Genomic DNA, 27,938 nt, shown 5'->3' with positions numbered 1-27,938 from the left:
TACGTAGATGGCAGCAGGCAAAGAGAGAGAGAGCTTGTGCAGGGGAACTCCTCTTTTTAAAACCATCAGATTTCGTGAGACGTATTCACTATCACCAGAACAGCATGGGAAAGACTTGCCCCCATGATGCAATTACCTCCCACTGAGTCCCTCCCACAACACGTGGGAATTCACGATGAGATTTGGGAGGGGACACAACTAAACCATATTAAAGACTAAGTAAATAAGTAAACATAATAAGCCTGAAGATGACATCGTGTGTTAGAAGGTGAGATGGGTTCTGGAAAAGAAGTAACACAGGATAGGGAAGCTGGACCATGATGAGGATGAGAGGGTTGGGTTGCAATTATGGCTAATTGTGAATAATTTTAAGTGTTATTCTATGTGTAATATCTTCCTTCTTAGATGCTTAGTTGCACTGGGGCTTACATTCTGTCCTGAGGCACAGAGGATGTTCTTTTTAATGAGATGTATGATTGAGTGAGTAAAGGAGGCAATGAAGAAACAGGCACACAGGAAGACAGAGGCAGAATGGCCTGGACCTGCACCCAGGCTGTGGGATGGAGTGGGGAAATGGATTTCAAAAACATTTTCTGCAGGAACAGGCAGAGGCATTTGTCAATCAAATTGACTTGATGGACCTTGGTACAGTACAGCAACAAGTCGTACCAATACTGAGGTTTCTGACTTGGAAGATGTGTGCCACGTGGCCTTGTTGCTGTTCTGGGAAAGCTAGATGCCAGAAGCTCATAGCCTTCTCTGTGTTTCATTTGCATAGGCAGTGGGATTTCTATTCTGAAAACATACCATTAACGAAGAATTTTTCCAATCCCGTCTTGGTTTAAAAGTAAGCTCCTCTCCCATCTCCTAAACCTCCAATTCATTTAGCTTTCTCTGCACCAATGATTCTTTACTTGTGACAAGAAATAGAGGAGCACTTCACAGAAATAGGAAAACACTGCCAACTCTGATTGCATCCACCTCACCTCTTCCTGCAGTTTTTCATCTTTTTATACTCTTGATCCAGAAATATACAACTGCCAGCCACGCTAGTAATCCAACTCTACACAGATATGGACCTCTTGCTTTTTTGCTTTCTCGTTCTTCCCTCATTCTGTACTTTTAAAGTTACAATTCCCACGCCATCGTTTTTTAAAAGCTTGTTTCTCTGAGTGGCTTACTTGAATTAAATGCACCCTGTGATTTTTTCGTGAAAGATGCCAAGTTCTGAATATCCCCTAGCTTATAAGCAAGTGATTTTTCCCAGCAGTGCACACATGCATCGGCAGTAAGTAGTTCCCCAGTGAACATTTTCTGACAGCAGCCCCTGTAATTGCACCCCACTTAGCTGGAGGCAAATGTAAGCAGAAGTGGCCAAGGGAGCTGCAGCTCTCGTGTTCTGAGCAGAGCAAAGATGGAAGGGTTCAGATAGAGGCATGGTGTTATTTCTGAGATTAATCATGGGGCTTTTCCATTTGAGACAAGATTAAGTGAGGATTTCCTCCTCTGTTAGATGAGTTTCCACTGGGATTTTTTACAGCCCCCTCTGGTCCATCTGTCATTCTGTCATCCAAAATTGACATTTTGACTATTTACACACAGAACTAAAGAACTCACCCATATTAAATGTTGGTTCTACATTTCCTTTGGCTCATTAGTGGCATTTTTCTATGGCAGTTTTACGTTTGTCTGGAAAATAAAATCAAAGACTAAGTAACACTGTAAGAAACATACATAAGGACCAACTTTAAGATCCTAGGATTTACCCTTTGGAATTTGAGTGTACTTTAATCTTGCATTTTGAGTGGAAGGAGATAGGAAAGCACAGTTTCATGGTTTGCTGACTTGACTCACAACTCCTATCTATGAGGCTGAGCTGTTGATCACAGCCTGGGGGGTGGGGGAGGGGGTGACTGAAAGGTCATGGGAACTCCAGGAGCAGGGACAGTGCTACCTAGGAGGTGAACCCAGAGCTAATGGGCATTCAGGAATAGCCTTCAGTTTCTGGACACGTTGCATTGAATTATTGAAAGCACTCCAGCTTTGGAGTCAGACAGACCTGGATTTGAAGTCTGACCCTGTATTTACTGCCTTTATTATCTGGCCTGGTTCAAATGACTCAGCCTTGGTGTCTGCTTTTATAAAATGAGAAGATTACACAGATTAAATGAGTTCATCTATGTAGGTGCTTAATAAAAGAGCTTGACAGGCATCCGTACTCTGGTCAATGTTAGTTCCTGTTTGTCCCAGGCCCCAGGCGGTATGACAGTGGCGTCATCTTAGAAGGGCACTGGAGTATTAGCATAATACCGAGATGATAAATCAGATATGAAAAGAACTTGTTAGGGATCCCAGCTGTGTTGTGATACAGAGCTTATCCCAATGGCAGTTGGGGCCATTAACAAAGGGGAGCTGGTGCCCAGTGTGGGCTGTCTGTGTCCCCATGCAGTGACTTGGAGAGAGGAATCTGGTGGCCACAGTGGGGCATCTCATCCTGGGCTGGCTTATTGGGGAAGAGCAGTGGTCAGGACTGAGACACTGAAGGGGGCCAGGTGCCAAGCCCTGTAAGACGAGGTCTGTGAAATGAAGCTCAGAGCCAGAGGGGCCACAGAGAGGGGCGTGGGCTGAGCCCAGAGTGGGCAAGGAGGGCAAAGCACCACGGAGGGACAAGGGCAGGGCCTCCTTCCTATCGTCACACTTTCATGTCCTAAATCTCTTCTGGGTCTGCACATGTAGCTGGCACTGAGGTCATTGTGAACAAGATAGACTCATATTTCATTGGCTAAAAACAGAGGAGAAAATAAATAGAAGACTTAATTCTAGCGTTTGAGAGTGTTTGCCACTTTGCAAAAACAAACAGCATCTCTAACAAGTAGTTTGTAAGTGCTGTGGTTTGCTCTTCATTGATCCTACACCAGCTTCCTCTGCTTTAAATGCACTGTCTTCATACCTCATTCAGGACCCTCCACGACTTGGAGTTCCTCCTCCAAATCGGGGCTCATTGGCATATCTCAACCATTTAGACCTTATCCAAGCAGGTATTCACAAACCAACAATGACTTGTCAACAGTAGAATCAGCTCCTCTCACCTGCTTCCAGGTACTTCCTCCTGGAGGTTGCCTTCTTCTGGCCTGACCTCCATTGTTGCAAAATAAAAGATGGACCTGGGTATTCTTTACTATATACCTATACGTATATTTACTGTCGCCATCTCCCAGGTGCATTTCCCTGCCCTGGGACACTGCTTAGCTGGGACCCTTCCTTTGTCTCATCAACCTACTGGACCAGGTTCTCATTCTTTCCTTGCCCTTGGTCTTGCCCTGTTCAAATCCATTTTCCCACTCTACAGCCCTGGTCATCTTTCCAAAATGTACACATGACCATGTCAGTCCTTTATTGAAAACTTGCAGTGGCTTCGTGTTGCCTTCAGAATGGAGTCCAAACTCCCTAATGCCACCACGTGGGGAATGGAAAGGCCATATGCTGTATGTGCAGAGGACTTTGGTGCCTCAGAGCAAGATGTCATCATCATCTTCTGCTACCTTCCCAGAATAGTTTCCCGTGGTTGTAATGCCTGAGCTGGATTTTAATGAATGAAACAGAGTTCACCTGGCAGGCACGGAATGTGAAAGGCATCCCAGGTAGAGCGAATAAAAAATCATGGCATATTTACAGCATGATCAACAATCCAGTGTTGTTGGAACTTAACGTGAGGGAGGGAGTGGCCTTATTTGATCTTAAAAGGAGTTTGGATTTTATTTTATAAGAGATGGGGAATCATTGAAAGGTCATCAACTGGGAATAATTTATATTTTAGAAAGAGGAGGTTGGCAAAGAGACTGAAGGAAGGAAGGTAACGTTCACTGAATACCTACTGACATGTCAGGGACTCTGCTGGATGTTTTAGGTTATTTCTTTTCATTTTTACCAGAACCCATTTTGCAGATGAGGAGAAAACTTAGATTCAAAAATATTCTGAAATTTTTCTGAGACCACCTAGCTTATAGTAGTGGATCCACATGCTTTCCACTAGGCAGATGGCTCCAGGGGGCCAGGGTGGCCTCAAGAGTCCATGGGCCACTGGGCACTGCAGGTTGAGGGCTCACGGTCTTGTCCCTCTCCTGCAGGTACTCTTTCCCTGAAGCCACCTCTACTCAGCACTATGTAGGACCAGCACTGAAAAGAATTTTTAGGAGTTTTCTATTGCTGCCTAACTAATTAGCACACACTTAGCCACTAAAAACACCTATTGAGTAGCTCACATATAGAAGAGCTGAGTTCTCTGCTCAGGATCTCAAAGGCTGGAATCAAGGCATTCAATGGAATGAGTTCTCATCTTCAGGCTCTGGGGAATAATCCACTTCTCAGCTCATTCAGATCATTGGGAGGATTCACATCCTTGCAGTTGTAGGACTGAGGTACCCTTTGCTTGCCCAGCAGCTAGAGGCTGCCTGCATTCCTTGCTATGTGGTCCCCCGCCTTCAAGCCAGTGACAGTGTGTTGAATTCTTCTTGTGCTTTGAATCTTCCAGCTTTCTCTTCTGCCTCCAGGAGGAAAAAAAAAATGCTGTGCTTTTCAAGGGCTCATGTGGTTAGGTCATCTACCATTCTTAAAGTCAACTGTGCCACAGAACATAACCTAATCCCACAAGTCAAATTCATCATATCCACAGTCCTGGATTCTGCAGGGTGTGTCCACCAGGGGCCATGGCTGTTTGGGAGATATCCTAGCATACAACCTACAACACATGCCTTGATTACATGTATGTTCAGAATTTGCCGTTATTTAAAATAAACATTTTCTTTTTTGGGGTAGCCCAGGATTTTGTTCCTATCTGCTGCCTAACTTACCAGAAGTTTCCTTAGAGAAGAAGATCTTAGCAGATGTTGCATTTCATAAATATTTTAGGAAACAATTTATTTCTCTTCTGCTTAAGCCTGAGGGCTGCAGACTGACCCACTCTTTCCTTTCTGTGTATACAGCCTTGGTGTCTCACTGTTCACGGTGGGAAACAAGGAAGGTTCAGGTTATCACCCCACTGACCTACCTGGGACCCAAAGCCACCACCACTTAGTCAAGGAGCTTTCTCAGAATTCTGTGCCCTTCAGCCATGTGTTCAGATGAATAAAGAATCCAGACTAATAAAGGTCCTGCTATTGATTAAAATGCGTCAGCATATCTACCTTAGTTTATGAGTTCTAAGTTCTATGAATAATAGATACTTTTACTTATTTTCCACTTACAAACATTCTTCAATTGCATGTATTTTTTAAAACAATAACAAAAACAAAAAGTGAAAAAGAAACTATTAGCCCACCACTGCTCAGGGTGGGGGTGGAGAGTGGAGAGAAGGTAGAATGTGTGTGATAGTTCTGCCCCTGCACAGCTGGTCAGTCACCCTGCCCTGTGGAAAGACAGGGTGACTGAAGTGTTTGCTCGTGTCTGGGTGGCCCCCTCATGATCAACCAGCAGGAGATACGCCTTTATCGGAGCACCTCAGGAAGAAAGCAACTGAAGAGAGAGAAGAGTGTGTAGAAGAATTCAAGTTCACGAGGGACCGAACAATATCAGAGTCATAAAATTCAGAGGCAAAGAGACACACCTGTCTCTTCCCTGCTTAAGACTTGATGTTGAAGCTGCTGGCATCTTCCTTGGGGGAATTGCCCTCAGGAAAGGGATAAACTTAAGCCTTTGTTTATATCACCCAAAAATTTAGAGGCTTTAAAAAGATGGTAAAGTTTATTTATTAGCCTGTTTATGATAATTTGCAAAAACAGTTTGAATACTATTTGCTCAAATGATTTTATGATAGATTTTAAGATGTCTGTGATTTTATTTTCCATGGATGATAGCTGGGACAGCAGACACCCATCAAAGCGTTACCAATAAAAATGAATAAAAAAAGGTCTCTTGATGTTTGACATTTTCTGTTAAAGAAGGCTTTCAAGGAAAAAATCATCATAAACTTTCAGAGGCTAGGAGAGGGGAGCCTAACCTTTCTTTAGTGTGTACCACATATCACATACTCTATACATGATTTTTCAGTTCCAACAGTGCTTGCTTTTCTGATGTTACAAATGAGAACACAGGTTGAGGCAGGTCACGGTCCCAGAGTTGCTGTGTACCCAGTGCTGTGGCAGCACCTGCCATGGTGCCCGGTGACCGTGGAACCCAGTGACCACACTCTGCTTTCATCAAAGCCAACAGCCGGAGCAAAGAAAAGAATTCACTTTGTTTTGATAGATGAGTCTAGTAATTTTAGCACTTTTAAAACTGTTTATTTCTCTATATAGCCATAGGATGCTTTCAGTGAATGAAATCTTCTCCACTAAACCATGATGATTTAAGTTGCTTGAAAGGCAGCACCATCTGTTTTCCATTGGGCTCCCCAATAGAACACAACACAGTTTCAGTTGAAATCAGTTGCTATTTATGTTTTCAAGATATTTTTTCTTTGGACTTTAGTACAGCTCCTGAAGATTAAGGTTTTGGACCAAGGCTGTCAGACAAGTTCAGTCCTATCCCCCAGTTTCTAATTAAGACTGAGCAGAAAATAAATATGGAAAGCAGAAGAGGCACTACCACTGAACAGTCATGAACCCCTTTATGCCTAGTGTTCCATTACTGGAACGCTAAGCATGTGGGAGTTATTTATATCCTACCACTCAATGTCATTGCCAATGTCTGATTTTTCACATAAAAAAATTTACAGCCCCTGGCATAAATGGGTTAAAACATGGTTGAATATTGAAAACACTATATAGTCCCCATGTAGCTGAAGAATTAACACTCACCAACAAAATGAGTGAATGCTTTTAGCTAGAAAGCTAACTCAGCAGGATTTTTTTATGCTACCAGTCTCATTTTACACTGAGACAAGTAAGGACTGTATTTTGGATAAATCTTTCAGTCCTTTATTCATCTAGAGCAGTGGTTCTTAATCGGGGCAGTGTTCCCCTTGGAAGACATTTGACAAAGTCTAGAGACATTTTTTAATTGTTATAACTTGGGTATGGAGACAAAGGGAAATTGCTACTGGCATCTAGTGGGTAGAGGCCGGGGTTGCTGCTAAACTTCTTACAATACACAGGGCAGCACTCCTGCCCCCAGTAAAGAATTATCTGGTCCAAGATGTGGGTAGCGCTGCTGTTGAAAAACTCCAGGCTAAAGGGAAAGAGTCCTGCAGCTGTGTCGGGCAATAAAATCAGTGTGCTGAACAAGAAAAAAAGGAAGATTATCATCCACCTGGACCCTGAAAGAAGAGAGGGAGTTTTCTAGCTCCCAAGAGGGGAGAGAAACTAGCTTCAAGTTCAAGGAATAAATATTAGTTTGACTTACAAGTTGTCATACCTCCTTAAGGCCAATATGCGGTGTATTTCCTAGGAGACTGTTCAATTTCTTCTCCTTTAAAGATTTCATATTCCCCAGAAGCTAAGTCAAAGGATTCTTTTTAAGAGTGCAAGAAATCTCAACCAGATGGTACAATCTGACTCCTTCTCGCAGTCCCTGAAGTGTTCATACATACACAGGAAAGGGGTTTAGGGCTCAGGTACAGTGATCCCCTTTTCAGCATTTGACTTGGTTTCTCAGGATTTGAACTTGGTTTGCTTTCAAAAGTGGCTGACTAAAGCAGTATCTGACATGTAATAATCCACAAGTCCCTCAGAAGCCTCTACATACTGATCAGATCTCTGACACAAAAGTAGACTATTTTAGAACAGAAAAAATCCAAGCTACAGAAATAGAGCACCTAAACTTTCTTATTGCTCTATTAATAAAAGCTACTATATAAGCCCTTGATCATTTCTATAATTTTATACCATATTAATAACTTCAGCAGAATTTAAATTGGGTTCACATCAGATGCTCTTATCTTTTAACAACTTCCACACTAAGCATATAATTAAAATGCTCCAGTTTAAATATTTTCCCCAAGGTATTAACTACTAAAAGATTCAGACAATGATGAACTAAAGTTAGAATGTTCATGGATGATGGCTCAGGCTTTTAAGTACTTCAGATAGGGAAAAGGGATTTATTACAATGGGTCTAATTGATATAAAAGAGGAATGGTAAAAAGTTGCCTTTAATTACTCAAAGGTCTCTTGATATATTAGCCTTTGGTCTTTTAAGTAACTAACCTCCATCAATATTTGACTAAATTTTCTCCTATATGAATGTGACTGGGCAAATATTAAAGAAAATTTCCCAAATCAAAAGAAAGCTTTAAGCCATTTATGTGCCAGAAGTTCAGAAGTCCTGGGCTGGGTGATGCTGGCTTTGATCTTCTATGATTACTTCTATAACTTTGAGAGAGTCAGTGTTAGCACTCCTGGCGTTTGCCTTCTTTGTTAACCAGCTCTGTCTTTCTTAAAGTAGTTCTGTTATCCACAGGGAAACTGAATCGTAGAGAAGGTGGCATTTAATTGGGCTGTGAAGAACTGCTAGACTTGCCTGTGGTTGCAGAATGCCACAGCTCTTTCAGATTTGGGCCTCCTTTCTCTTTTACATTTGTGTCCCTGGACTATAAGTCTCATTTTACCAGTTCATCTGCACCCATATTTCCCGTTTCCTGAAAAGAAATAAGAAAGATGACTCTTTTTGTCATAGATTAAAATGGAATCCAGAGGAGATATGGAAGCTTCTCTGGAGTGTCTGGGTGGTTGAGGGGATGGATAAACAGCAGGAGAACTTTTTCTTCCCCCCTAAAATGATTAAATTGTGATTAGTGTAAAAAAAAAAAGTAAGTTTGAAGGAATTATGACTAGCTCTGAGATGCCGAGGTCCTCAGTCAGTCAGGCCCTGGGAAAACTACCTCCTAGAGCAGTAGAAGCTTGTGAAGGTGGGGAGGACTGTCAGTGTCAATACCTGCCACTTGCAGAAATCATTCGCTTGAATTGTTCATCTGGTGAAGTTAGGGATGACTTGAAGGTATTTCCATAAGGCTTGTTATAGGGGCTTGCATGAGACAGGATCTCATAAAATGTGGTGCCATCCGGGGTCTTGTGGGACAGATGGGAATCCTGAAGAAATGACAGCTGATGAAAGAGAACTGCTTCTGCTGGTGCTGGTACTGATGGTGTCAGCTAACATGTATTGTGTGCCAGGCACTTTGTAAAGTGCTTTATATGCACTTTCTCATTTAATTCTCAGATGAGTCTAATGACAGAAGGTAAACAAGCCATTTAACAAAAGAGGATTAATTCGTTTTCTTAAAAGAATGTTACTAGTATGTTTCAAAGCTGGAATGGGACTTGGGCAGAGCCTATAGTGTTTGACTGTACTATATGGCACTCTTATTACTGTTAAAGACTTTGCTTTCAAAGCCTGTCCAGAAGAGCTCAAGGAGACTAGACCCTATAGCAGGAATCCAGTAAGTTCCTGTGGACCTAGAGTTACCATCTTCTTCCCAGCCCCTGACCTATAGAAGTATGTCTTCCTCTTGATCAGGACATTAGGTATAGACAAGGGTGTGGTCTCTGGTCTAGGGCTGGAATTCTTTATTGGGCTCCTGGAGTTCTGTGTTGAGAAAGACCCAAGGCCACCTTCTGGCTTAGTGAGAAGTTAATATTTTCTCTGGATGAATGGGGAGTAGTGAAATGCATCTCTGTTAGGCTGTTCTTGCATTGCCATAAATAAATACCTGAGACTAAGAAACTAATAAAGAAAGGGGATTTAATTGACTCACAGTTCTGCAGGCTTTACAGGAAGCATGACACTGGTATCAGCTCAGCTTCTGGGGAGGCCTCAGGGAGTTTTTACTCATGGCAGAAGACAAAGCAGGAGCAGGCACATCACATGGCAGAAACAGGAGCAAGAGAGAGAATCGAGGGGTGGGGGTAGGTGCCACACACTTTTACAAAACCGAATCTCATGAGAACTCACTCACTCATCACCAAGGGGATGGCCCAAGCCATTCATGAGGGATCTGCCCCCATGATCTAAACACCCCCCACCAGGCCCTACCTCCAACACTGGGGATTACATTTCAACATGAGATTTGGTGGGGACACAGATCCAAACCATATCATCCCACCCCTGGCCTCCAAATCTCATGTCCTTCTCACATTGCAAAATATAATTATCCCCTGCACATAGTCCCCCAAAAGTCTCAACTCATTTTAACATCACTAAAAAAGTCCAAAGTTCAAAGTCTCATCTGAGGCAAGGCATGTCCCTTCCACTGATGAGCCTGTAAAATAAAAAACAAATTATCGACTTCCAATATACAATGGTAATAACAGGCACTGAGTAAGCATTCCCATTCCAAAAGGGAGAAATTGGCCTAAAGAAAGGGGCAATAGGCCCCACACGAGTCCAAAACCCAGCAGGGTAGTCACTAAATCTTAAAGCTCCAAAATAATCTCCTTTGACTCCATGTCCCACATCCAGGGCACACTAGTGCATGGGGTGAGCTCCCAAGGCCTTAGGTAGCTCCCCCACTGTGGCTTTGCAGGGTTTAGTCTCCAAGGCTGCTCTCATGGGCTGGAGTTGAGTGCCTGTGGCCTTTCCATGCTGAGAGGTGCAGGCTGCCAATGGATCTACCATTCTGGGGTCTGGAGGATGGCGGCCCCCTTCCCACAGCTCCCCTAGGCAGTGCCCCACTGGGGACTCTGTGTGGGGGCTCCAATCCCACATTTTCCATTGGCTCTGCCCTAGTAGAGGTTCTTTGTGAGGGCTCTGACCTTGCAACAGGCTACCGCCTGGATATCCAGGCTTTTCTGTGCATCCTCTGAAACCTAGGCGGAGGCTCCCAAACCTCAACTCTTGCACTCTTCTATGTACCTGAAGGCTTAACACCACATGGAAGCTGCCAAGGCTTACAGCTTGCACCCTCTGAAGCAGCAGCCTGAGCTGTACCTGGGACCCTTTGAGCCAAGGTTGGAGCCACAGTTACTGGGATGCAGGGAGCAATATCCCAAGGCTGCACAGGGCAGCAGGACCCTGGGCCTGGCCCACAAAACCGTTCTTCCCTCCTAGGCCTCTGGGCCTGTGATGGGAGGGCTGCCATGAAGGTCTCTGAAATACATTTGAGGTCTTTTTCCCATTGCCTTGGATATTAGCACTTGGCTCCCTTTTATTTATACAGATATGTCTAGCAAGTGGTTGCTCCATAGTCTGACTGAATTCCTCTTTACTTTTTATCTGCCACATGACCAGGCTGCAAATTTTCTAAACGTTTATGCACTGCTTCCCTTTTAAATATGAATTTCAACTTTAAGTCATTTAGTTGCTCCCACATCTGGGCATAGGCTGTTAGAAACAGCCAGGCTACACCTTAGACACTGCTGTTGAGAAATTTCTTCCACCAAATACTATAAATCATCACTCATTAGTTCAAACTTCCACACATCCCTAGGGCATGAACAGAATGCAGCCAAGTTCTTTACAAAGTTGTAACATGGATGACCTTTGCTGCAGATTCCAATCCATTCCTCATTTCCATCTGGGACTTTGTCAGCCTAGATTTCACTGTCCATATCACTATCAGCATTTTGGGCACAGCTATTTCAATGGTCTCTAAGAAATTACAAACTTTCCCTCGTCTTCCAGTCTTCTTCTGAGCCTTCCAAACTCTTTCAACCTCTGCCTGTCAACCAGTTTCAACGCTGCTTCCACATTTTCAATATCTGTATAGCAATGCCCTACTCCTCAATACTAGTTTTCCATATTAGATTATTCTTGTATAGCCATGAAGAAATACCGGAGCCTGGGTAATTTATAAATTTAGAAGAAGAGATTGAATTGGCTCATGGTTCTGCAGGCTTTACAGGAAGCATGGCACCGATATCAGCGTAGCTTCTGGAGAGGCTTCAAGGAGCTTTCACTCATGGCAGAAGGCTAAGCAGGAGCAGGAATTTTACATGGCAAAAGCAGGAACAAGGAGAGGGTCTGCTACAAACTTTTACAAAACCAGGTTTCATGAGAACTTATCTCCAAGGAGATGGGTTAAGCCATTCATGAGGAATCCACTGCCATGATTCAAACACCTCCCACCAGGCCCACCTCCAACACTGGGGATTACATTTCAACATGAGATTTGGTGGGGACACACATCAAAACCAAATCAGCATCCTATGTGTTTCTCCCTTTTTCACTCGGACTTAGGGTGCTGAGTAAAGACAGATGGAAAAAGCACCGCCATTCTCCAGGGTTGCCTCTTCCAAGCCAGACCACTGAGAGTGATCATAGTTATTGCCCTGGAAAGATATGAAGCCATAGGAGGACCAGTGGCGGAAGAAAAGGGAAGTCGAAAGACTGATGGGCTGTGACTAAGGCTCCATGTTGTGTTAATGGGGGTGATATCTGTGGCATTACCACTGAGTGCTGATACGTTCTGGGCAATATTCTAAGCACTTTAGTCTAATGACTCTTTTCATACAACAATTCCAATAATTAGGTACCACTTTTACCCCCATTTTAAGGATGAAGAAATGAAGCACAGAGGGATTAAGCAACTTGTCCAAAGTCAGACACAAGTAAGAGACAGAGCCGAGATCTGAACCCAAGCAGTCCTAACCACTTAACTATTAGCCTTTCAAACTTTATCAAACCCAGAGATTAATGCTTACTATAAAGCCAAAGTAAAAACTAAATGATGACAGAGGAAAATTATTAGGTAAATGGCACCCTCTCTTCGGGAAAAGAGTAGTGGTGCTTTGGCAGAAATTATCTCCCCCCCCACCACCAAATAAAACCATTAAATTTTGATAAACTCTGATTTCTATCTTTCTGCATATTGTTTTGAAAAATTTTAGAAAATGATCATACTATATTATAGATGATCCCTAACTTTTAAACTATGCATGGTCCACCTCGGTCATGCCCACTGTGACTTCATTCCCAGGAGCAGTTGCAAAAAGTGTGAAGCTTTTAGAGAGTCTGTGGGTTCAAGAATTGGGAAAAAGATGTGGCTATGATAGGAAGTGGCCCCCTGGGACAGATTTGTAGCCAGTAATTTATTTGCTTGGACAGTGGATATCTCAAGCACAGCCTTGTATGAAGTAAGTAGGACAGGAAGCCATGGGATGGAATCCTACCTGCCTAGGGTTTACACTGTGCCTGATGTGGTAGCAGGACATTGGATGGGAAAGAGTCAGATGCCAGAAAGAACAGTTTGGACTTTATTTAGAAGACTACATTGAGTCATCTGTGCTTCAGACTGAATGACAGGCACAGGGAGGAGGATGATCTGAATGAAGGAGCCGGGGAAGAAGAGGAGCTGGTGCCATTGTCTCAGCAAGAGGCACTAAGGGCTAACCTGGTGCCCATCACAGGTGCAGAGTTGGGATTTATACGTGAAGTCCATAAGGGAAACAAGCATACTGACTTGCATTGGTATATACAAAGGAAAGATACGTTTAAGGACGATTCCGATGCTTTATTTCTAGGTTTCTATAACAATGATGTCAATAATACATAAAGGAGGTGGGCGCAGCTGAGAGGAATGTTTGTTGTAAATGCCAACTCCTCCAAGAGGTCCTCCCAACCACGCCTTCCAAAGTGGGTTTCCCCTCGTCCACCCTTGAGTGCCTTTTCTAGTTCTGTCCCTTGTGTTTCTTTCATAACAAATCACAGTGTGTGGTGATTTTGTCTGGACTTGTTTGTGGCATGTCACCCCTGCTGCAATGTAAGTTATGTGAAGACAGGCCCACATTTTCCCTGTGTCTCCCACCTAGGGCAGGGCCTGGCCCAGAGCTATCAGTTGTTTATTGAATAAATGCATGAATTGAATAAGTAAACATGTAGAGTTTGAAAGTTCACCAGGTTGTTCCAGCCGGCACATTACAATGTGGGACTGATTCCTTGAAGATGGGCTGGGATTCTCTATGACCATATGGGAATCACATGGGTTCATGGTTGATATCACGAGATCCAAGGGATGAAGCCCCCAAAGGAGAGGGTGTAGGAAAAGAAAAGAAAGTCTGTGGACCAGCAGAGAGGCCTACATCCGAGGGCTGTGGGGAGAAAGGACATCCAGTGAATGAGAAAGAAAGAGTGGTGGGAGACAGGAAGGGGCCACTGAGTCAGAGGAAGTAGGGGTGCTCAGAAGCTTCTGGTGCTGCACACCAGCTGGGAAAATGAAAACAGGTGAAAGACTGTTGTATTTGGTAACTAAGAGATCATTTAGAATCCTAAGGAAGGTAATCTGAAGGTAGACATCAGATTTTTTTTAATATACTTTAGGTTCTGGGGTACATGTGCAGAATGTGCAGGTTTGTTACATAAGTATACACGTGTCGTGGTGGTTTGCTGCACCCATCAACTCGTCATCTACATTAGGTATTTCTCCTAATGCTCTCCCTCCCCTAGCTCCCCACCCCCCGACAGGCCCCGGTGTATGATAGGCATCAGATTTAAGGAATGAATGAGTAGCAAGAATGAGGAAGGGACAATAAGCTCTTTGAAAGTTTTTGTGAAATAGAAAAGGGAATGTTTTTTGAGATGGACAGCAGATTTGAGGAAGAGGCCTTTTGAGAAAATAGATAAAGGATGCTCAGCTCAGTTTTAGGAAGGAGTCAAGGGACAGGGAGAGACTGAGGGTCAAGCTGTGTCCCTCCAATGACTCCCGTTTTACTCTGTGTGTGTGAAAGTCGAGTCTTCACGATGCTCCCGAGTCCCTCCAAGTCCCCCTCATCCCCATTCAGATCAAATGCTCCGCTTTCTTCTCCTCCTGTCTGTGGCAGCCATGCTCGTCCCTTTGCTGGCCTGAGCCCTGCCCTCATTCTTCTCTTGTCTTCTCCCTCACCTCCTTCCAGTCTTATCTTTCCACAGCCCTCCAGGTCACAGCCTCTACCCCACACTCTGCTCTGTTTTTTTTTTTTTTCATGGCATTTTGCACTGTATAGCATGCTATGGAATTCTATTCTGTAATTATTCTATTTCTTTCTTGGAGGCAGGGTCTCTCTGTGTTGTCCAGGATCCCAGGCAACAGTCCAGTTGTGCGATCATAGCTCACTGCAGCCTCAAACTCCTAGGCTTCAGCAATCCTCCTACCTCAGCCTCCTGAGTAGCTGGGGCTACAGGTGCACCACCATGCCCAGCTTTTTACATTTTTTATTTTTTGTAGAGACAGGGTCTCCCTATGTTGCCCAGGCTGGTCTCAAAGTCCTGGCTTCAAGCAATCCTCCTGCCTTGTCCTCTCTTTGTGCTATTTTATATTTATTGTCTATCCCCAACTACAAGAACATGAGCTCCAGAATTGGACAGGGGCAGGACAGGGGCAGAACAGTGTCTCAGGAAAATGCTCAGTAACTGGTATAATAAAATTAATGAATATAGTCAGGTCAGAATTAAATTTGACAGAATATTAACTTAACAACTAACAGTCATTCCCCAGTACCCATTTGTCCTTAGGTCAGATTCATAGCTCAGTCTCTTCCTGGAGAAGAATCTGCCTTTCCCTACTGGAGAGTGGATAAAAGTCTGCTAATTTGTCTTAAGCCATCATTGCTCTTTCCTAAAAGGCAACTGAGATTCGAGGGATTGATAATGTAAATCAGGGACAGCTTTATTGGTTTTACATTCCTCAAGTTTCAAAAAATAAAGTAAAATTTAAAAAAATAGATAAGGAAATCATGGGAAGAAATAACAAAGGTAAGAAAATGATACGAAGCCAGAGTTAACATCAGCACATCCAAAATGAATACCACACCACAAAGATAACATTTAACACCTGTTAGGATGGCTCTTATTAAAAGGACAAAAGATAACACATGTTGGTGAAGATGTGGAGAAATAGGAACCTTTGTATACTGTCAGTGAGGGTGTAAAATGGTGCAGCCAGTACGGAAAACAGTTCACTGGTTCCTTGAAAAATTAACACTAGAACTACCATATGATCCAGCAGTCCCACTTCTGGGTATATACTCAAAAGTGTTGAAATCGGGGTCTCAAAGAGATATTTACACTCTCACGTTCATTGTGGCACTATTCACAATAGCCAAGATATGGAAACGAATATCAACAGATGAATGGATTGTCTTTAAATGTGGTATCTACATAAAGCGGAATACCATAGGGCCTTTGAAAAAGAAGAAAAATCTGCCATTTTTGACAACATAGATGAATTTTGAGGACATTATCCTAAGTGAAATAAGCCAGTCACAGAAGCACAGATACTGTGTGATCTCAACTACATGAGGTATCTAAAAAGGCCAAACTCATAGAAGCAGAGAGTGGAATGGTGGTTGCCAGGGGCTACAGGAAGGGGAGGCGGGGGTGCTGCCATTCATTGGGTATAAAGTTTCATGTATGCAGCATGAATACAGAGAGCTGCTGTACAGGTTTATGCCTAGGGTTAACAAAGCAGGATTGCACACTTGCCGTTTAAGAGGGCAGGTCTGTTATAAAGTGTTTTTACCACCATTTTAAAAATATATACCACAGGGACCTGCTAGAGGCAGCCAAATCAAAGAGCAAAAAACCATGTGTTGAAAGATTCATGGGGCCCCTGAGGTAAAGCACCCCCATCAGGAGGAGTCTGGCCCCAAAGGGAGGTCTCAGGCGCGGTGGACAGCATCCTCTGCCGCATGCCTGTCACAAAACATGAGCAAGTTTCTAGCACTACTTCTTAGAGCCAAGCAAGTCAGAGCCAAGCAGAGAGAAACTCTCTGGGAAAAGGGATGGAGGTGGAGAGGCACAAATGGGAACTCCCCCTCTTTGAGGTCTCCCCCTGGCATTCTCTGAGTTTCTAGTTCTCTGAAGTTTCATCTCTCCCTATGGGGAGGAACAATGTGGACAGGCATGTGGGGCTGGTACCATGCCCCGAGCATGAGCACAGGCTCCCTGTGTATGGAAGCTCATGCGGCTGGCCCTGTGAGCTCTCAGCATCACAAGACCCTTTCTGTCGAGCAGCTGCTGCTCTTTATCCTGTGTCTCGTGGCATCTATTGCTATTGAAGCTGGCACGGCCCTCTGACAGGCACACAGCCACCTGAGCAGATGGCGGGCACATGAGCCGCATCAGGGAGCTGTGGCATGCTCTCAGGGCAAGCCTGGGGATCTTCCTTGTTACCTGTCACCATCAGAGAGCGTCTTCTCTGTCCCTTGTAAATGTTATTGACTTTACCCAACTAAGTTTGTAAACTGAAGAGTTTCAGAGGCATTCTGCTATTGAAAGTAAAGTTAGAAATTTAAAGTTAAAGATATCCTCTTCTTTATTTCAAATTCTCCTGGGGCCTGTAACCTTAAGCATCCTTCTAGTCTGTGCCTTTAAAAATAGGACTGGAAATAAATCTTTGAAATGCATTCTGGCTTCCTGATCTCCTAGTAAAGGATTCCTCTTCTCTCAGTTCTGCCAGCATCCACCATTGGCAACTTTTTCTAATTAGGGCCTAACTTATACTTTCTGTCCCTGAAACAGCTTCTGAGTGAAGGTGGATGAGTGAGAGTTTATGAGAGGAGTCTGCTACTATCTTCCTCCATCTGTCTTTCTTCCTGAATTTTCCATTTTTCCTCCCTAATTTTACTGTTCAACCAAACTAGACTCCTTGCCAATCATGCACTTCCCTAATGCTGGGTCTTTACTCATGCCATCCCTTCTCCTTCACAGTTTTTCCCTGTCTTTACAGATCCAAGTCCCACCCAACTGTCAAAACCCACCTTGAATGTCTCTGTTAGTACCTTCCCATATCCCCTTGGGCTGAACTCTTCTTGTTCTTTCTTGGTACTGTTAAGATATGCTCACTTTCTTCCTGTTTATTGGAGTTTGTGTTTCTGTCTTGTTCCTTTGCTGGACCAGGCAGCTCATGTGTTCATCAGTGATTTGCCAAGTGTGGGTTTATAACAATAACATCAGCCAGCATTTGCTCAATGCTTGCTGTATCTTTCCTGAATTTCTGCAAATGGACACAGTCACATGAAATATGAACTTCTGAGGATTATAGACCAGACCCCTCATCTCCTTATCCCTGAGGTTTAGCACAGTGCCTGAAACATCAAGGGTGACCAATCAATGTTTCATGGATAGATGATGTAAGGATTTATATAAGCACCAAAGCTTGCTGTGAGGGTTTATTGTGCTTAAGCCATCTTTTAAAACTTTCCCCTCACTCTTAGTCTTAATGCTTTCTCTTTGAAAGAGATCCAGAATTTGAAACTTTTAATATCTAACATTTTCTCTGTGGAATCTCAACTTTTCTTAGTCAAATATTTCATTTTGAAAAAGAAATAAATAGCTTTGCTGCAATGGCAAGATCTCAGGTTTACTTTAGGCCTTTAATGTGAGAAAGAAAATATACACTTCGGTTAAAATATGCAGAATGGGGAAATAAAACAATCAGTTGATACTTTAATAATTAAACTAAATATTATCACCAAGTGATAAATGCTGCTAAGTCAATGAAATATGCATCCATTAGCTAATCATGCAGCCAGAACATTATATAATTTGATTTCCTAGGATTGTTAAAAAAAAATCAGTGAAGAGAGTAGTTTAAAGATTATAATATTGATATTCAAAGTCAGTGAAACTCGTTTCTTAGAGTTTGGCTATGATGCCGTCTTCTTCTTAATGACTGTTTTGCTTTACTTCTGCAGCCTTCCTCTTCCTTAAGAACCTCATTTTGGTCTGGTTAGTGTTTATACCCTGTTGCCATTATTTCTTTTGGGAGTTTAGGCTGAGTTATTGGTATTCCCAATAAATGAAGTAGTGAAAAGTGCCCTGAATATGGATGAGAAACCCTAAGTTCTCACTCGAACGTCAGTCACAGTCAATTATCCTTTTGAGGAGGTTGAATAGGAATCACTCATTACTTTGTAGGGGGATATCAAGTGACCTATAAATCTACCTTCCTCCTCGCAGTCCCAAAAAGGCTTCTCTGGCCTGAATTTGCATGTTATCTTTCTTTTTCAGCAGCTGTCTTAGTCTTCTTTGTGCTGCTATAACAAAATACCATAGACTGGGTAATTAATACAGAACAGAAACTTACTTCTCACATTTCTGGAGATGGTGAAGTCCAAGATCAAGGGGCTGACAGGTTTGGTTGTCTAGTGAGGGCTGCACCCTCCGAGGGGAAGAACTTTGTGTCCTCATATGGCAGAAGGAATGTGGAAGCAGGGAGGAAGGGCCAGGTGCCAAAGGCAATGTGAAGCCTCTTTGATAAGGGCCTTAATCCCATTCATGAGGGAAGAGCCCTCATAGCCCAATCACCTTTAAGCCCCCATCTCTTAATACTATCACACTGGCAACATCTGAATGTTGGAGGAGACACATTCAAACCATAACAGTAATGTAGGACCAGAGCAGCTCAGACTTACACCTAATTCTGCAGGAGTATAAGAGAAAAGTGAAGAGGCTTAAGGAGGAACTGAGTATCACCCTCCTTATATAGGAGCGTGGTCATTTTGCTTTAATGAATGGGATGCAATAGTAGGTTTCAGGGATGCTTTTTTTAGTATTATGTAAGAATATATTATCAGAAGACAGAACAACCCTGGGACAGATTGGTTGGAATCCACTGTAGTCACAATGCAGGGATAGGGGACAGAGAATAGGAATAAAAACTTCACCAGAAAAGAACACTAGGAGTCTCTCAGGGGAGAGGAGAAGAGCTGAATCACAATTTAAGGAACTTGTTCCAGCCAGGGGATCTAGATAAAAAAAATCTTTTGAGTTTTTTTAAGACATAATTCAGGTACCATAAAATTTACCTCTTTAAAGTGTATAATTTAGTGACTTTCAGTATATTCACGAGGTTATGCAATATCACCCCTATTTAATTCCAGAACATATTTAATCACCCCAGAAGGAAACCCTGTATCAATTAGCAGTCACTCCACTTCCCTCCAGCCCCTGAAAGCCACTGATCAACTTTCTGTCTCTCTGTCTATTCTGGACATTTCATATAAATGTGATTATATAATATTTGTCCTTTTGTAAATGTTTTCAGGGTTCATGCATGTTATATAGTGTGTATCATCACTTCATTTCTTCTTATGGCTGAATAATGTTCCATGGTGTGGATATACCATATTTAGTGTATTCATTCATCAGTTGATGGGGGGCCATTTGGGTAGTTTTCACTTTTTGACTTGTGAATAATGTTGCTATGAACATTCATGTACAAGCTTTTATGTGAACGTATGTTTTCAGTTTTCTTGGGCATATACTTAGGAGCAGAACGGCTAAATCACATGGTAACTCCATGGGGTTTTTGTTTTGTTTTGTTTGTTTTTTGTTTTTTTTGTTTGTTTGTTAGTTTTTGAGACGGAGTCTCGCTCTGTCGCCCAGGCTGGAGTGCAGTGTTGTGGTCTCGGCTTGCTGCCAGCTCCACCTCCCAGGTTCATGCCATTCTCTTGCCTCAGCCTCCTGAGTAGCTGGGACTACAGGTGCCTGCCACCACGACCGGCTAATTTTTTGTATTTTTAGTAGAGACGGGGTTTCACCATGTCTCGATCTCCTGACCTTGTGATCCTCCCACCTCCGCCTCCCAAAGTGCTGGGATTAGAGGTGTGAGTCACCATGCCTGGCCAACTCTATGTTTAACACATTGAGAAACTACCAACCTTTTCTCCAAAGCAGCTGCACCATTTTATACTCCCACAGCAATGCATGAAGATTCCAGTTTCTCCACATCCCTATCAATACTTTTTATTGTCTGTATGTTTATTATAGCTGTTCTACTGGGTTTGAAGTGGTATCTCACTGTGGTTTTGATCTGCATTTCCCTAATGACAAGTGGACACCTTTTCATGTACTTATGTCCCATTTATATATCTTGTTTGGAGAAATGTCTATTCAGATCCCTTTCTCATTTTTAATTGGGTTATTTGGCTTTATATTAAGTTTATAAAAATTCTTTTTGTTTTTGAAACGGGGTCTCACTTTGTCACCCAGGCTGGAGTGCAGTGGTGTGATCACAAATCACTGCAACCTTGACCTCCTGGGCTCCAGAGATCCTCCAACTCCAGCCTCCCAAGTAGCTGGGACTATAGGTGTGTACCACCATGCCTCAGCTAATTTCTTCTTAATTTTTTGTAGAGACAGGGTCTCACTGTGTTGCCTAGGCTAGTCTCAAACTCTGGCCTCAAGCAATCCTACTGCCTTGGCCTCCCAAAGTGCTGAGATTACAGGTGTGAGCCATCATGCCCAGCCTATAAACATTCTTTATATATTTTGTATACTAGACCCTTATCAGATATGACTTGCAAATATTTTCCCCAATTCTGTGAGTCCTTTTGATTTTTTAAATAGTGTCCTCTGAAGCACAAATTTTTTATTTCATTGCAGCCCATTCACTTCTTCTTAAGTTTTTTTGTTTTTTAGGATTTAAAAACTTTTTTAATATTTTTATTTTTAATTTTTGTGGATACATAGTATGTATATTTATGGGTTACGTGAGATATTTTGATACAGGCATGCGATGCATAATAATCAAACCAGGTAAATGGGGTATCCGTTATCTCGGACATTTATTCTTTGTGTTATAAACAATCTAGTTATACTCTTTTAGTTATTTTTAAGTGTATAATTAAATTATTTTAATTATAGTCACCCTGTTATCCTGGTAAATACTAGGTCTTATTTATTCTATTTTTTGTACCCATTAACCATCCCTACTCCCTCTGCTCCCACCCGCCACTACCCTTCCAGCTTCTAATAATCATCCTTGTGCTCTTATCTGTATGTGTTCAGTTGTTTTAATTTTTAGCTCCCATAGATAAGTGAGAACAGGGGAAGTTTGTCTTTCTGTGTCTGGCTTACTTCACTTAATATAATGACCTCCAGCTCTGTCACTGTTGTTGCAAATGACAGGGCTCCATTCTTTTTTATGGCTGAATAGTTCTCCATTGTATAAATGTACCACATTTTCTTTATCCATTCACCTATTGATGGACACTTCGGTTGCTTCCAAATTTTGGCAGTTGTGAATAGTGCTGCAACAAACATGGGAATGCAGAGATCTCTTCAATACACTGATTTCTTTTCTTTTGGGTATGTACTTAAGAGTGGGATATATGTCTTCTTCTCAACTTGTTTGAGCTTTAGGTGTTACATCTAAGAAACCATTGCCTAATCCAAGATCATTCACATTTACACCTGTGTTTTCTTGTAAGTGTTATATATTTTTAGCTCTTACATTTAGGTCTAAGATCTATTTTAAATTAGTTTTTGCTAATTTAAAATAAATTATGGTGTGAGGTAGGAGTTCAACTCCATGAGATTTTGACAGATGCGATTGATCAGCTCAGGGTGTCCACACACTGTGAGGAATGAACTGTAGGAACTGTCCCTGGAGGAAAAATAAGAAGATTGCCTTCCTCGAGGATTTGACACTAAAAGAGCATTTTGTCCTAACAGTTTAATGAGAAAATTGTAGAGAGATTCGGTTTATGTATTGAACTGGACCCAGCTGGATTCTGTAATCATGCGGAATATATAACCTTGCAATTTTTCAGTAATATGTATACCTTTTATTTTACTCTAATGAAGGAGATCTTACCTTGCAAATGGTAAGTTGATGATGTGATGATTCGGATATCTACAGAAGATGACCACTGTTCAGCAGTGAAGCAAGAGGCTATAGTCCTTTAGTTCCTGTGAGCAGTGGAATACCTTCATCCTTCAGGGAAAACAGTGTGATGGAAGCAGAGTGTCCTGCTGGCATGGGCACAGGAAGGGAATTAAGGAGAATGAGCTGGCCACCAACTAGCTCAATATTTAAGAATAGTATAGGGGGCTGGGCACGGTGGCTCATGCCTGTAATCCCAGCACTTTGGGAGGCCGAGGTGGGTGGATCACCTGAGGTCAGGAGTTCAAGACCAGCCTGGCCAACATGGTGAAACCCCATCTCTACTAAAAATACAAACATTAGCCAGCCATGGTGGTGGGCGCCTGTAGTCTCAGCTACTTGGGAGGACGAGGCAGGGAAATCACGAACCCAGGAGGCAGAGGTTGCAGTGAGTCGAGACTGTGCCACTGCACTCCAGCCTGGTGGACAGAGGGAGACTCTGTCTCAAATAAATAAATAAATAAATAAATAAATAAATAAATAAGAAAAAAGAATAGTATAGGGAAATTCTCTCAATGACATATGATTGTTTACTGGAAATGCCTTTTCTCCCTACTTCATACCCTTCAACTAACAGTTATTAACCTCTGTTCTCTATGGTCTCTTACACTTCTGCTTGTCTTCTAAACAGAGGTATTGACAGCGCCACCCACTAACTGCCAGCCTTGCCTCAGTCCAAAATATCCTCATAAATGTTGATCCCCAGTGCAGTGGTGCTGCCCCTCTTTGGAGACACTTGTTTTGATGTTTATTTTTTCATGATACTAAGCCTTCTTTGTATCTCTATCATGTAACATGGTCCTAGGGTATAATTATTACTCAGCATGTTTGCTGATTTTACATCTGTGCTTGCTCTTCTTTCAGTTATGTTGCAGTCGGAAAAAGAAGACTTAATCGTGTCCATTGAAAATGTTGACATTTTTCATGGAACTTAACAAGCTGATTCTGGAACTTATATGCAAAAGTAAAGGGCCAAAGATAGTTAAGACAATTTTTAAAGTAAAAGTTCAAGGTTGTGATATTTGTCTTATACAGGTTTAATATACCAGGACTGATCTTACATTGTAGTGAATAAATGCAGTATGGCATTGGCACGGTGATAGACAAATAGACCAATGAAATGGAATAGAGAACTCGGAAATGGAGCCTCACATGGCAGACAGTGGATATTTGTTCATCAAACCACTCCCTTTTCCCCTAGACATAAACTAAACTACATTTCCCAGCCTCCCTTGCTGGCTCTTGTGACTGAATTCCAGCCAGTACACTGAAGGCAGAAGTGATACACGCCACTTCCAGGCATGGCCCATGAAATCTTCCTGGGAACAGTTCATTTTCCTCTGTTTACCAGCTGACTATTAAGTTCTCAAGAGATCTAGAGTAGGGCAAAAGCTCAAGATGAAGAGAGCTTTGGTCCCTGAATTCATCCAAGGAGAGCACGCAAGGCTGCTAGCAGCCCATCCAGAGCACCTGCAAAAGATGATTCATGATCACAAATTAAACTTTTGCTATGTTAAGTACTGAAATTTTGGGGTTGTTTGTGGGTCTGCCCCAATAAACCATGTTTGAATGGAAACTTGGCATATAACAGCTGGCTTGGCAGATAAGGCAAGGAAATCAGACTATTTAATATATAGGCCTGGGACAGCGGGCTGCTATATAGAAAACAGCACCAACAAATTCAGTCTCTTCCCCATGTAACATTCTAGGTGGATTGACGATATAAATGTGAAAACAGAACTTTAAAACTTTTCAAACAGTACATAGGAGAACATCTTTATGATTTCAGGAGAGAGATTGAAAGTCTTAAGACAGGCAAAGTACAAATCAGGAGGGAAAGACTGACGACAATCAGTTGCATTAAAATGAGAAAGTTCTGAATAAAGGCACCATAAGTGGGAAGACAAGCCAAAGACTGGGAGAGTATTTGAAATATATCGGTATCCAATATACTGATAGCCAATATAGACTCCAATAAAGAATGTGTCCAGACTGTTTAAAGAAGTAAGGCTAACCACCTCAATTATGGGCAAAAGTTATGAATGGGCATCTTATGGAAGAGAAAAACTTGAGTAGCCAATAACTATGTGAAAAAAATCTCAGCCTCGCCACCTGTCAGAAATGTATAAATTAAAACCAGTTAATAAAATTAAAACAGTTGTCAAAATTAAAATCCAGTGATGCTACATTTACTACCTCTGGTTAATGTGAATTGCAACAAGCAATTTGGAAAGCAATTTTGAATATCCAGGAAACTGAGCAAACTTCCCTATGTCACAGCAGGTTTTTGTTTTTTTTTTTTGAGATGGAGTCTCGCTCTGTCGCCCAGGCTGGAGTGCAGTGGCGCGATCTCGGCTCACTGCAAGCTCCGCCTCCTAGGTTCACGCCATTCTCCTGCCTCAGCCTCTCTGAGTAGCTGGGACTACAGGCACCCGCCACCACGCCCGGCTAATTTTTTTTGTATTTTTAGTAGAGACGGGGTTTCACCGTGGTCTCGATCTCCTGACCTCATGATCCGCCCGTCTCGGCCTCCCAAAGTGCTGGGATTACAAGCGTGAGCCACCGCGCCTGGCCCTGTCACAGCAGTTTTTCACTGTCAGTGGAATTGATGGTGTTTCATACTTCTTAAGCTTGATGGTCAATTGTGTTATCCTCACCTTTTTGTATGTCTGAAATCATTTATCATATATTTTCAAGACAGTCACACTCTCACTCTTCTCTTTAGTCTTTCATCCTACAGGTATTACCAGATTTACCTCAATCCTTTTCTTTCTTCTCATGTCGAGCAGCCCATCTGATATTAATCCTTGAATACTTTCCAAGTGGTTTTCCCATGAAAAACTGACTTGTTGTGATAACTTAGCCCTAGAACTTAAAATTAGCATGTACATTAATAACCAACACATAGAGCATACTATATATCAGATACTAAGTATTTTTTCGTATCAACTCTTACATTAACTTTTTAAAAAATATCCTCGCTTTAGCTCCTTTAATTCTCACAACAGCTCTGTGAGGTAGATTATCACTATCCCCGCTTATGAATGAAGAAACTATGATGCAAGAGAGGTGGTAGGTAGAGGAGGTGGTGTTCAAACCCTAGCCATCTTGCTCCCAGATCTACACCACTAACCACGTTGCTGATGTTTCTTCTGTGCTATGGTCAAGTGGAAGGGTAGATAAATTTCCTGGGTTGTTCAGGCTGGAGTCGGTTCAGATTGGTTGGGAATGAAAAGACTGAATTAGCCATGTGAACCATTTCCACTGGCTGAATTCTCCAGAACATTTTTCTGGCTCACACAAGCAGTTTTCCAGTTGTTTTCTTCCTCTTACCAAGCAATGGTTTAATGTTGTCAGCATTATTGTGAAGTACTGGGAGCATTTATAGAATTCAACAGCCATTTCCAAATTCAGAGTACTTTTCATTTACTGAATAATGCATCTTTAATTACCAGCCAACTTAAGCCAGTTTTCAAAGAGTGGAACTGTTTATTGCCAGCTGTCTCCCATAATAATAGATAAGAATAGTGTTTTATATTATTTTATTTTTTGGTAATTCAAGCCCTCCCTCAGAGGGAAGTACATAGTTCCCTGATACTTGTACTTCAAACAGATGAATTACTTCCCAGCCTGGAGAGCAGCCAAATCTCTAAATTGACGTGTTCACAGAATAATAAATTTCATGTAAGAGAATGATGCCAGATGCAAGAGGATTTGATACAAGTGCATTTGAACTCTACAGATGATACAAAATATTTCTTTTCTTAAGAAATTTTCATAAATTGTTAAATAAAAGACTCTGTGTGAGAGATTTTGTGCTCAATTCAGCTTCTGCTACACATTTCAGTGAACAGATTATTCTGGCAGTATGTCAGCAGGAGGCTAGACATTAGATAATTACTTGTGAGATATTTCTAGTGGTTGAGTCATGTCCCATGTGAAAATATCATTCAAACCCTGAGAGATTCTCTGAGTTCTAGCACTGGACTGGTGCATCCACTGGATAATTCAGAAGCTGAGGCTCACTGTTTTTGCAAGTTCACGGTGTTGCTTTTCCTGGTTAGGTTTGCATCAAACATATTTTTTATCTGACACCCAGGATACAGTGCAGATCCTTTCAATGGAGTTTCAATGCATTTGTTTTCTTTGCATAGACGAAATACATTCTCTTAGTCCCATGTAGAACTATTTTAAAAAACTTGCACAGCACCTTAAAAGAACTATAGGGCATAGGTCCTGTTTTAAGAAATAGTATGTTCTTTGATTTCTTCCTAAATATGCTTTTCTTTAGAAACAACAGAAATCTCCACAATTTTAAACAGAATTTCAGGTGTTAAGAGGGAGAAAAGCAACAATCTCTTACTCTAAATGGTTGAATAAAATGCCTGGATGTTAGGAACACTAAAGCCATTTTAATAATGTTATCATTTTTATGCAGGCCTTATCTAAATAGAATGTTTAGACTAACCTTTGAAAAGGATGAAAACAAAAAATTTAATCCTTTACTAAAATGTTGTATACTTCTTCCAGCTGTCACGGCTTATTTTTCATGGTAGATGGTCATATTCCTACCACTGGACTGTTTTATTCCAAACAAGCAGTAATCTCCGTGCATTCAGGCTTTCTAAATTAATAGATTAGCCTCACAGCTGTACTCAGAAGTATATTAGAAAGACCCTTTAACAGAGAATAGATAGTGATGTCATTGTTTTTAAGAGATTGAAAATGTATTAACCACAAGGTTTAGAAAGATACAGAAGAAAAGTTTAGGCCAAACAACTTTGCATATTTAAATTTGACACAAACACAATCCCAGTATGCCATATCTTCAGCGTCTCAGAGCAGTGGATTATAAACAAAGAGGCTCTTTCTAAATTGACTAGTAAACTCCAATTATCAATAAATGTCTTCTACCTTGGAAGTAATTCAGGGTCCTCACAGTTTGGTGAGGCCTCAGCTTTTCAAACAGAAAGCTTGCTTGAGTTTCAGAGAGATTCTCTTGTCCCCATGCTCTCTACCCCTCTACCTTCATCCCAAGCCTCCTCTTCTGGAGGTCAAATGAGCGGGGTTTCAGGGAGCTCTGAATAAAATTCCTGGGCTCATGGTACATGTGTATATTCCTATTCTCACTTCTCCTGGGTCACTCACGCTGTATTTCAAAAATAAAAGGCTGTTCATTCTCTGAGTTATCAAATAAGTGTTTATTATATACACATACATTTGCACATACACATAAGCGAACTGAGTGTGTGTGTGTGTATGTATGTATGTCTGTGTGTGTGCGTGCGTGCATGCAGGCTGTCCCTGGCTTTTGTGGAGCCCCTTTTAGTGCACGGGATTTGTGTGACAGATATTTATGCAGTGACTAAAGGGAGTCCTTTTCCACATAGGGTTCCAGAAAAATACTTTTCAAGGTCACTCACTA

At 41.9% G+C, this 27,938-nt stretch overlaps 1 protein-coding gene across 4 annotated transcripts in view; it reads left to right on the top strand.

Moving 5' to 3' along the window:
- Positions 1-27,938, top strand: part of MTUS2 (microtubule associated scaffold protein 2) — a 690,072-nt gene that overhangs the window by 435,815 nt on the left and 226,319 nt on the right. The window lies entirely within an intron of this gene.

Source organism: Nomascus leucogenys, chromosome 9, assembly GCF_006542625.1.
Source record: "Nomascus leucogenys isolate Asia chromosome 9, Asia_NLE_v1, whole genome shotgun sequence".
Classification (NCBI taxonomy): domain Eukaryota; kingdom Metazoa; phylum Chordata; class Mammalia; order Primates; family Hylobatidae; genus Nomascus; species Nomascus leucogenys.
The sequence above is the reverse complement of the archived record's forward strand: the minus strand, read 5'-3'. Positions and strand labels throughout refer to the sequence as shown.